Here is an 11,507-nt window from a genome sequence, read left to right as displayed (position 1 = left end):
GTTGGAATAGATTTGTTACCAATTTTCACGTAGCTAAAATGAGAAAAATTATCCAATCTTGTTTTACCCATAACTTCTTCATTTTAAATCCGTTTTGAGTGAATCAAATTGCTATGGTTTCATATTGAACTCTATTTTATGAATCTAAACAGAAAAAGTATAGGTTTATAGTCGGAAAAATAAGTTACAAGTCGTTTTTGTAAAGGTAGTCATTTCAGTCGAAAGAACGACGTCTAGATGACCATTTTAGAAAACATACTTCCACTTTGAGTTTAACCATAATTTTTGGATATAGTTTTATGTTCATAATAAAAATCATTTTCTCAGAATAACAACTTTTAAATCAAAGTTTATCATAGTTTTTAATTAACTAACCCAAAACAGCCCGCAGTGTTACTACGACGGCGTAAATCTGGTTTTACGGTGTTTTTCGTGTTTACAGGTTTTAAATCATTAAGTTAGCATATCATATAGATATAGAACATGTGTTAAGTTGATTTTAAAAGTCAAGTTAGAAGGATTAACTTTTGTTTGCGAACAAGTTTAGAATTAACTAAACTATGTTCTAGTGATTACAAGTTTAAACCTTCGAATAAGATAGCTTTATATGTATGAATCGAATGATGTTATGAACATCATTACTACCTTAAGTTCCTTGGATAAACCTACTGGAAAAGAGAAAAATGGATCTAGCTTCAACGGATCCTTGGATGGCTCGAAGTTCTTGAAGCAGAATCATGACACGAAAACAAGTTCAATTAAGATCATCACTTGAAATAAGATTGTTATAGTTATAGAAATTGAACCAAAGTTTGAATATGATTATTACCTTGTATTAGAATGATAATCTACTGTAAGAAACAAAGATTTCTTGAGGTTGGATGATCACCTTACAAGATTGGAAGTGAGCTAGCAAACTTGAAAGTATTCTTGATTTTATGAAACTAGAACTTTTGGAATTTATGAAGAACACTTAGAACTTGAAGATAGAACTTGAGAGAGATCAATTAGATGAAGAAAATTGAAGAATGAAAGTATTTGTAGGTGTTTGGTCGTTGGTGTATGGATTAGATATAAAGGATATGTAATTTTGTTTTCATGTAAATAAGTCATGAATGATTACTCATATTTTTGTAATTTTATGAGATATTTCATGCTAGTTGCCAAATGATGGTTCCCACATGTGTTAGGTGACTCACATGGGCTGCTAAGATCTGATCATTGGAGTGTATATACCAATAGTACATACATCTAAAAGCTGTGTATTGTACGAGTACGAATACGGGTGCATACGAGTAGAATTGTTGATGAAACTGAACGAGGATGTAATTGTAAGCATTTTTGTTAAGTAGAAGTATTTTGATAAGTGTCTTGAAGTCTTTCAAAAGTGTATGAATACATATTAAAACACTACGTGTATATACATTTTAACTGAGTCGTTAAGTCATCGTTAGTCGTTACATGTAAATGTTGTTTTGAAACCTTTAGGTTAACGATCTTGTTAAATGTTGTTAACCCAATGTTTATAATATCAAAAGAGATTTTAAATTATTATATTATCATGATATTATGATGTACGAATATCTCTTAATATGATATATATACATTAAATGTCGTTACAACGATAATCGTTACATATATGTCTCGTTTCAAAATCATTAAGTTAGTAGTCTTGTTTTTACATATGTAGTTCATTGTTAATATACTTAATGATATGTTTACTTATCATAATATCATGTTAACTATATATATAACCATATATATGTCATCATATAGTTTTTACAAGTTTTAACGTTCGTGAATCACCGGTCAACTTGGGTGGTCAATTGTCTATATGAAACATATTTCAATTAATCAAGTCTTAACAAGTTTGATTGCTTAACATGTTGGAAACATTTAATCATGTAAATATCAATCTCAATTAATATATATAAACATGGAAAAGTTCGGGTCACTACAGTACCTACCCGTTAAATAAATTTCGTCCTGAAATTTTAAGCTGTTGAAGGTGTTGACGAATCTTCTGGAAATAGATGCGGGTATTTCTTCTTCATCTGATCTTCACGCTCCCAGGTGAACTCGGGTCCTCTACGAGCATTCCATCGAACCTTAACAATTGGTATCTTGTTTTGCTTAAGTCTTTTAACCTCACGATCCATTATTTCGACGGGTTCTTCGATGAATTGAAGTTTTTCGTTGATTTGGATTTCATCTAACGGAATAGTGAGATCTTCTTTAGCAAAACATTTCTTCAAATTCGAGACGTGGAAAGTGTTATGTACAGCCGCGAGTTGTTGAGGTAACTCAAGTCGGTAAGCTACTGGTCCGACACGATCAATAATCTTGAATGGTCCAATATACCTTGGATTTAATTTCCCTCGTTTACCAAATCGAACAACGCCTTTCCAAGGTGCAACTTTAAGCATGACCATCTCTCCAATTTCAAATTCTATATCTTTTCTTTTAATGTCAGCGTAGCTCTTTTGTTGACTTTGGGCGGTTTTCAACCGTTGTTGAATTTGGATGATCTTCTCGGTAGTTTCTTGTATAATCTCCGGACCCGTAATCTGTATATCCCCCACTTCACTCCAACAAATCGGAGACCTGCACTTTCTACCATAAAGTACTTCAAACGGCGCCATCTCAATGCTTGAATGGTAGCTGTTGTTGTAGGAAAATTCTGCTAACGGTAGATGTCGATCCCAACTGTTTCCGAAATCAATAACACATGCTCGTAGCATGTCTTCAAGCGTTTGTATCGTCCTTTCGCTCTGCCCATCAGTTTGTGGATGATAGGCAGTACTCATGTCTAGACGAGTTCCTAATGCTTGCTGTAATGTCTGCCAGAATCTTGAAATAAATCTGCCATCCCTATCAGAGATAATAGAGATTGGTATTCCATGTCTGGAGACGACTTCCTTCAAATACAGTCGCGCTAACTTCTCCATCTTGTCATCTTCTCTTATTGGCAGGAAGTGTGCTGATTTGGTGAGACGATCAACTATTACCCAAATAGTATCAAAACCACTTGCAGTCCTTGGCAATTTAGTGATGAAATCCATGGTAATGTTTTCCCATTTCCATTCTGGGATTTCGGGTTGTTGAAGTAGACCTGATGGTTTCTGATGCTCAGCTTTGACCTTATAACACGTCAAACATTCTCCTACGTATTTAGCAACATCGGCTTTCATACCCGGCCACCAAAAATGTTTCTTGAGATCCTTGTACATCTTCCCCGTTCCAGGATGTATTGAGTATCTGGTTTTATGAGCTTCTCTAAGTACCATTTCTCTTTCCGAATCCTTTGGGTATTTCATCCTTTGGGTATTTCATCCTTTAAATATTAAGATGCTGCTCCGATCCTTTGGGTATTTCATCCTTTAAATTTCCTTCTTTTAAAACTCCTTGTTGCGCCTCCTTTATTTGAGTAGTAAGGTTATTATGAATCATTATATTCATAGATTTTACTCGAATGGGTTCTCTGTCCTTCCTGCTCAAGGCATCGGCTACCACATTTTCCTTCCCCGGGTGGTAACGAATATCAAAGTCGTAATCATTCAATAATTCAATCCACCTACGCTGCCTCATATTCAGTTGTTTCTGATTAAATATGTGTTGAAGACTTTTGTGGTCGGTATATATAATACTTTTGACCCCATATAAGTAGTGCCTCCAAGTCTTTAATGCAAAAACAACCGTGCCTAATTCCAAATCATGCGTCGTATAATTTTTCTCGTGAATCTTCAATTGTCTAGACGCATAAGCAATCACCTTCGTTCATTGCATTAATACACAACCGAGACCTTGCTTTGATGCGTCACAATAAATCACAAAATCATCATTCCCTTCAGGCAATGACAATATAGGTGCCGTAGTTAGCTTTTTCTTCAATAACTGAAACGCTTTCTCTTGCTCATCCTTCCATTCAAATTTCTTCCCTTTATGCGTTAATGCAGTCAAGGGTTTTGCTATTCTGGAAAAGTCTTGGATGAACCTTCTGTAGTAACCAGCTAGTCCTAAAAACTGGCGTATGTGTTTCGGAGTTTTCGGGGTTTCCCACTTTTCAACAGTTTTTATCTTTGTCGGATCCACCTTAATACCTTCTTTGTTCACTATGTGACCGAGGAATTGAACTTCTTCCAACCAAAATGCACACTTTGAAAACTTAGCGTACAATTCTTCCTTCCTCAATACTTCTAACACATTTCTCAAATGTTCACAGTGTTCTTGGTCATTCTTTGAGTAAATAAGTATGTCATCAATGAAAACAATGACAAACTTGTCAAGGTATGGTCCACACACTCGGTTCATAAGGTCCATGAACACAGCTGGTGCATTAGTTAAACCAAACGGCATGACCATAAACTCGTAATGACCGTAACGTGTTCTGAAAGCAGTCTTTGGAATATCATCTTCTTTCACCCGCATTTGATGATACCCGGAACGTAAGTCAATCTTTGAATAAACAGACGAGCCTTGTAGTTGATCAAATAAGTCGTCGATTCTCGGTAGTGGGTAGTGGTTCTTGATGGTAAGTTTGTTCAACTCTCGGTAGTCGATACACAACCTGAATGTACCATCTTTCTTCTTGACAAACAAAACAGGAGCTCCCCACGGTGATGTGCTTGGTCGAATGAAACCACGCTCTAAAAGTTCTTGTAATTGGCTTTGCAGTTCTTTCATCTCGCTGGGTGCGAGTCTGTAAGGAGCACGAGCTATTGGTGCAGCTCCTGGTACAAGATCTATTTGAAATTCAACGGATCGATGTGGGGGTAATCCCGGTAATTCTTTCGGAAATACATCGGGAAATTCTTTTGCGACGGGAACATCATTGATGCTCTTTTCTTTAGTTTGTACTTCCTCGACGTGTGCTAGAACAGCATAGCAACCTTTTCTTATTAGTTTTTGTGCCTTCAAATTACTAATAAGATGTAGCTTCGTGTTGCCCTTTTCTCCGTACACCATTAAGGGTTTTCCTTTTTCTCGTATAATGCGAATTGCATTTTTGTAACAAACGATCTCTGCTTTCACTTCTTTCAACCAGTCCATACCGATTATCACATCAAAACTCCCTAACTCTACTGGTATCAAATCAATCTTAAATGTTTCGCTAACCAGTTTAATTTCTCGATTCCGACATATATTATCTGCTGAAATTATTTTACCATTTGCTAATTCGAGTAAAAATTTACTATCCAAAGGCATCAATGGACAACTTAATTTAGCACAAAAATCTCTACTCATATAGCTTCTATCTGCACCCGAATCAAATAAAACGTAAGCAGATTTATTGTCAATAAGAAACGTACCCGTAACAAGCTCCGGGTCTTCCTGTGCCTCTGCCGCATTAATATTGAAAACTCTTCCGCGGCCTTGTCCATTCGTGTTCTCCTGGTTCAGGCAATTTCTAATAATGTGGCCCGGTTTTCCACATTTATAACAAACTACATTGGCATAACTTGCTCCGACACTACTTGCTCCGCCATTACTCGTTCCGACACCATTTGTTCCTTTCGTTCTATTAACCCCTGGTCCGTAGACCTCACACTTCACTGCGCTATGACAATTTCTTTTACACTTGTTGCAAAATTTGGTGCAGAACCCCGAGTGATACTTTTCACACCTTTGGCATAGCTGCTTCTGATTGTTGTTGTTGTTGCGGTTATTATTGTTGTTGGGATGATTGTTGTAGTTGCTGTTGTTGTTGTTGTTGTTGTTGTTGGGCCGTTTGTTGTAGTTGCGATTGATGTTGCGATTGTTGGGATAATTGTTGCGATTATTGTTGTAATTGCTGTTGTTGTTGTATTGGTGATTCTTATCACCGTTTTCCTCCCACTTTCTTTTGACTTGCTTCACATTGGCCTCTTCAGCAGTCTGTTCTTTAATTCTTTCTTCAATCTGGTTCACTAGTTTGTGAGCCATTCTACATGCCTGTTGTATGGAGGCGGGCTCGTGTGAACTTATATCTTCTTGGATTCTTTCCGGTAATCCTTTCACAAACGCGTCGATCTTCTCTTCCTCATCTTCGAATGCTCCCGGACACAATAGGCACAATTCTGTGAATCGTCTTTCGTACGTGGTAATATCAAATCCTTGGGTTCGTAACCCTCTAAGTTCTGTCTTGAGCTTATTGACCTCGGTTCTGGGACGGTACTTCTCGTTCATAGAGTGCTTGAATGCTGACCACGGTAGTGCGTACGCATCGTCTTGTCCCACTTGCGCTAGATAGGTATTCCACCATGTTAACGCAGAACCTGTGAAGGTATGCGTAGCGTACTTCACTTTGTCCTCTTCAGTACACTTACTTATGGCAAACACCGATTCGACCTTCTCGGTCCACCGTTTCAATCCGATCGGTCCTTCGGTTCCATCAAATTCCAAAGGTTTGCAAGCAGTGAATTCTTTGTAGGTGCATCCTACACGATTTCCTGTACTGCTAGATCCAAGGTTATTATTGGTATGTAGCGCAGCCTGTACTGCGGCTATGTTTGAAGCTAGAAAAGTACGGAATTCCTCTTCATTCATATTCACGATGTGTCGAGTAGTCGGTGCCATTTCCTTCAAAATAGTCAAATGGAACAAGTTAATCATACAGAATATTAAGAGTAGTTAATAGTATTTCGTAGCATAATATGAACTCATTTATAAAAGCTTTTTCTTCATATTAGCATTTTATAAGTTTAAATTCGGGTAGTACCTACCCGTTAAGTTCATACTTAGTAGCTAATATACAATTCAACTACTACAATTCTATATGAAAAACTGATTATAATAATATTTCGCGTTCAAACTTTTACACAATATTTTACAAACTTACAATACCGCTTATTTTACATATAGCATGAAATATAGCACACAATAAATTTGATACAAGATGGTTGTGAAGATAATTCTAGCTAGTACACAAGTCGTTCAGCAAAGGCAATAAAGACACGTAATTCATACGTCCATAAACAAGTCATGCATTCTGGTTTTACTAGGACTACTTCCCATCTTTGGTCTTGTGGAACATAACCGTTATGGCCGTTGATAAGACAGCGTGTTGTAACGTCGTCAAAGGGACGAGGGTTACGTAATGTCCAACAGTCCCGTAACAATCTAAAAACCTCATTTCTTACCCCAATTACCGACTCCGTCACTTGTGGGAACGTTTTGTTTAATAGTTGTAGGCCGATGTTCTTGTTCTCACTTTGGTGAGAAGCGAACATTACTAATCCGTAAGCATAACATGCTTCTTTATGTTGCATGTTAGCCGCTTTTTCTAAATCACGAAGTCCAATATTCGGATATATTGAGTCAAAATAATTTCTTAACCCATTGCGTAAAATAGCATTTGGGTTCCCCGCAATATATGCGTCAAAGTAAACACATCGTAACTTATGGATTTCCCAATGTGATATCCCCCATCTTTCGAACGAAAGCCTTTTATAAACCAAGGCATTCTTGGAACGTTCTTCGAATGTCTTACAAACTGATCTCGCCTTAAATAGTTGTGCCGAAGAATTCTGACCGACTCTAGACAAGATTTCATCAATCATGTCTCCGGGTAGGTCTCCTAAAATATTGGATTGTCTATCCATTTTGTGTTTTTATACTGTAAAATAGACAAGAGTTAGATTCATAAAAAAAAAATACTTATTAATACAAGCAATTTTTACATATATCATAAAGCATAAGCACACTATATTACATATATTACACCACACGAATACAACTATCTTATTCCGACTCGCTTGTTTCTTCTTCTTCGATTTTGGTTCGTTTTGCCAAGTTTCTAGGGATATATGATGTTCCCCTAATACGAGCAATCGTTTTCCACATTGGTTTAGAAAAACCTGGTGGTTTAGAGGTTCCCGGGTCATTGTTACAACTTAAGGACTTCGGGGGTTGACGATACATATAAAGTTCATCGGGGTTGGAATTAGATTTCTCTATTTTTATGCCCTTTCCCTTATTATTTTCTTTTGCCTTTTTAAATTCAGTTGGGGTAATTTCTATAACATCATCGGAATTCTCGTCGGAATCCGATTCATCGGAGAATTGGTAATCCTCCCAATATTTTGCTTCCTTGGCGGAAACACCATTGACCATAATTAACCTTGGTTGGTTGGTTGAGGATTTTCTTTTACTTAACCGTTTTATTATTTCCCCCACCGGTTCTATTTCTTCATCTGGTTCCGATTCTTCTTCCGGTTCCGATTCTTCTTCCGGTTCCGACTCTTCTTCCGGTTCCTCTTCGGGAACTTGTGAATCAGTCCACGAATCATTCCAATTTACATTTGACTCTTCATTATTATTAGGTGAGTCAATGAGACTTGTTCTAGAGGTAGACATCTATCACATAATATCAAACGCGTTAAGAGATTAATATATCACATAATATTCACATGTTAAAAATATATAGTTTCCAACAAAATTTGTTAAGCAATCATTTTTTCAAGTAAACACGGTCGAAGTCCAGACTCACTAATGCATCCTAACAAACTCGATAAGACACACTAATGCAAAATTCTGGTTCTCTAAGACCAACGCTCGGATACCAACTGAAATGTCCCGTTCTTATTGATTAAAAACGTTCCATATTAATTGATTTCGTTGCGAGGTTTTGACCTCTATATGAGACGTTTTTCAAAGACTGCATTCATTTTAAAACAAACCATAACCTTTATTTCATAAATAAAGGTTTAAAAAGCTTTACGTAGATTATCAAATAATGATAATCTAAAATATCCTGTTTACACACGACCATTACATAATGGTTTACAATACAAATATGTTACATCGAAATCAGTTTCTTGAATGCAGTTTTTACACAATATCATTCAAACATGGACTCCAAATCTTGTCCTTATTTTAGTATGCAACAGCGGAAGCTCTTAGTATTTACCTGAGAATAAACATGCTTTAAACGTCAACAAAAATGTTGGTGAGTTATAGGTTTAACCTATATATATCAAATCGTAACAATAGACCACAAGATTTCGTATTTCAATACACATCCCATACATAGAGATAAAAATCATTCATATGGTGAACACCTGGTAACCGACATTAACAAGATGCATATATAAGAATATCCCCATCATTCTGGGACACCCTTCGGATATGATATAAATTTCGAAGTACTAAAGCATCCGGTACTTTGGATGGGGCTTGTTGGGCCCGATAGATCTATCTTTAGGATTCGCGTCAATTAGGGTGTCTGTTCCCTAATTCTTAGATTACCAGACTTAATAAAAAGGGGCATATTCGATTTCGATAATTCAACCATAGAATGTAGTTTCACGTACTTGTGTCTATTTTGTAAATCATTTATAAAACCTGCATGTATTCTCATCCCAAAAATATTAGATTTTAAAAGTGGGACTATAACTCACTTTCACAGATTTTTACTTCGTCGGGAAGTAAGACTTAGCCACTGGTTGATTCACGAACCTATAACAATATATACATATATATCAAAGTATGTTCAAAATATATTTACAACACTTTTAATATATTTTGATGTTTTAAGTTTATTAAGTCAGCTGTCCTCGTTAGTAACCTACAACTAGTTGTCCACAGTTAGATGTACAGAAATAAATCAATAAATATTATCTTGAATCAATCCACGACCCAGTGTATACGTATCTCAGTATTGATCACAACTCAAACTATATATATTTTGGAATCAACCTCAACCCTTTATAGCTAACTCCAACATTCACATATAGAGTGTCTATGGTTGTTCCGAAATATATATAGATGTGTCGACATGATAGGTCGAAACATTTTATACGTGTCTATGGTATCTCAAGATTACATAATATACAATACAAGTTGATTAAGTTATGGTTGGAATAGATTTGTTACCAATTTTCACGTAGCTAAAATGAGAAAAATTATCCAATCTTGTTTTACCCATAACTTCTTCATTTTAAATCCGTTTTGAGTGAATCAAATTGCTATGGTTTCATATTGAACTCTATTTTATGAATCTAAACAGAAAAAGTATAGGTTTATAGTCGGAAAAATAAGTTACAAGTCGTTTTTATAAAGGTAGTCATTTCAGTCGAAAGAACGACGTCTAGATGACCATTTTAGAAAACATACTTCCACTTTGAGTTTAACCATAATTTTTGGATATAGTTTTATGTTCATAATAAAAATCATTTTCTCAGAATAACAACTTTTAAATCAAAGTTTATCATAGTTTTTAATTAACTAACCCAAAACAGCCCGCAGTGTTACTACGACGGCGTAAATCTGGTTTTACGGTGTTTTTCGTGTTTACAGGTTTTAAATCATTAAGTTAGCATATCATATAGATATAGAACATGTGTTAAGTTGATTTTAAAAGTCAAGTTAGAAGGATTAACTTTTGTTTGCGAACAAGTTTAGAATTAACTAAACTATGTTCTAGTGATTACAAGTTTAAACCTTCGAATAAGATAGCTTTATATGTATGAATCGAATGATGTTATGAACATCATTACTACCTTAAGTTCCTTGGATAAACCTACTGGAAAAGAAAAAAATGGATCTAGCTTCAACGGATCCTTGGATGGCTCGAAGTTCTTGAAGCAGAATCATGACACGAAAACAAGTTCAAGTAAGATCATCACTTGAAATAAGATTGTTATAGTTATAGAAATTGAACCAAAGTTTGAATATGATTATTACCTTGTATTAGAATGATAATCTAATGTAAGAAACAAAGATTTCTTGAGGTTGGATGATCACCTTACAAGATTGGAAGTGAGCTAGCAAACTTGAAAGTATTCTTGATTTTATGAAACTAGAACTTTTGGAATTTATGAAGAACACTTAGAACTTGAAGATAGAACTTGAGAGAGATCAATTAGATGAAGAAAATTGAAGAATGAAAGTGTTTGTAGGTGTTTTTGGTCGTTGGTGTATGGATTAGATATAAAGGATATGTAATTTTGTTTTCATGTAAATAAGTCATGAATGATTACTCATATTTTTGTAATTTTATGAGATATTTCATGCTAGTTGCCAAATGATGGTTCCCACATGTGTTAGGTGACTCACATGGGCTGCTAAGATCTGATCATTGGAGTGTATATACCAATAGTACATACATCTAAAAGCTTTGTATTGTACGAGTACGAATACGGGTGCATACGAGTAGAATTGTTGATGAAACTGAACGAGGATGTAATTGTAAGCATTTTTGTTAAGTAGAAGTATTTTGATAAGTGTCTTGAAGTCTTTCAAAAGTGTATGAATACATATTAAAACACTACATGTATATACATTTTAACTGAGTCGTTAAGTCATCGTTAGTCGTTACATGTAAATGTTGTTTTGAAACCTTTAGGTTAACGATCTTGTTAAATGTTGTTAACCCAATGTTTATAATATCAAAAGAGATTTTAAATTATTATATTATCATGATATTATGATGTACGAATATCTCTTAATATGATATATATACATTAAATGTCGTTACAACGATAATCGTTACATATATTTCTCGTTTCAAAATCATTAAGTTAGTAGTC

Source organism: Rutidosis leptorrhynchoides, chromosome 7 (genome assembly GCF_046630445.1).
Source record: "Rutidosis leptorrhynchoides isolate AG116_Rl617_1_P2 chromosome 7, CSIRO_AGI_Rlap_v1, whole genome shotgun sequence".
NCBI classification, from domain to species: domain Eukaryota; kingdom Viridiplantae; phylum Streptophyta; class Magnoliopsida; order Asterales; family Asteraceae; genus Rutidosis; species Rutidosis leptorrhynchoides.
The sequence above is the reverse complement of the archived record's forward strand: the minus strand, read 5'-3'. Positions refer to the sequence as shown.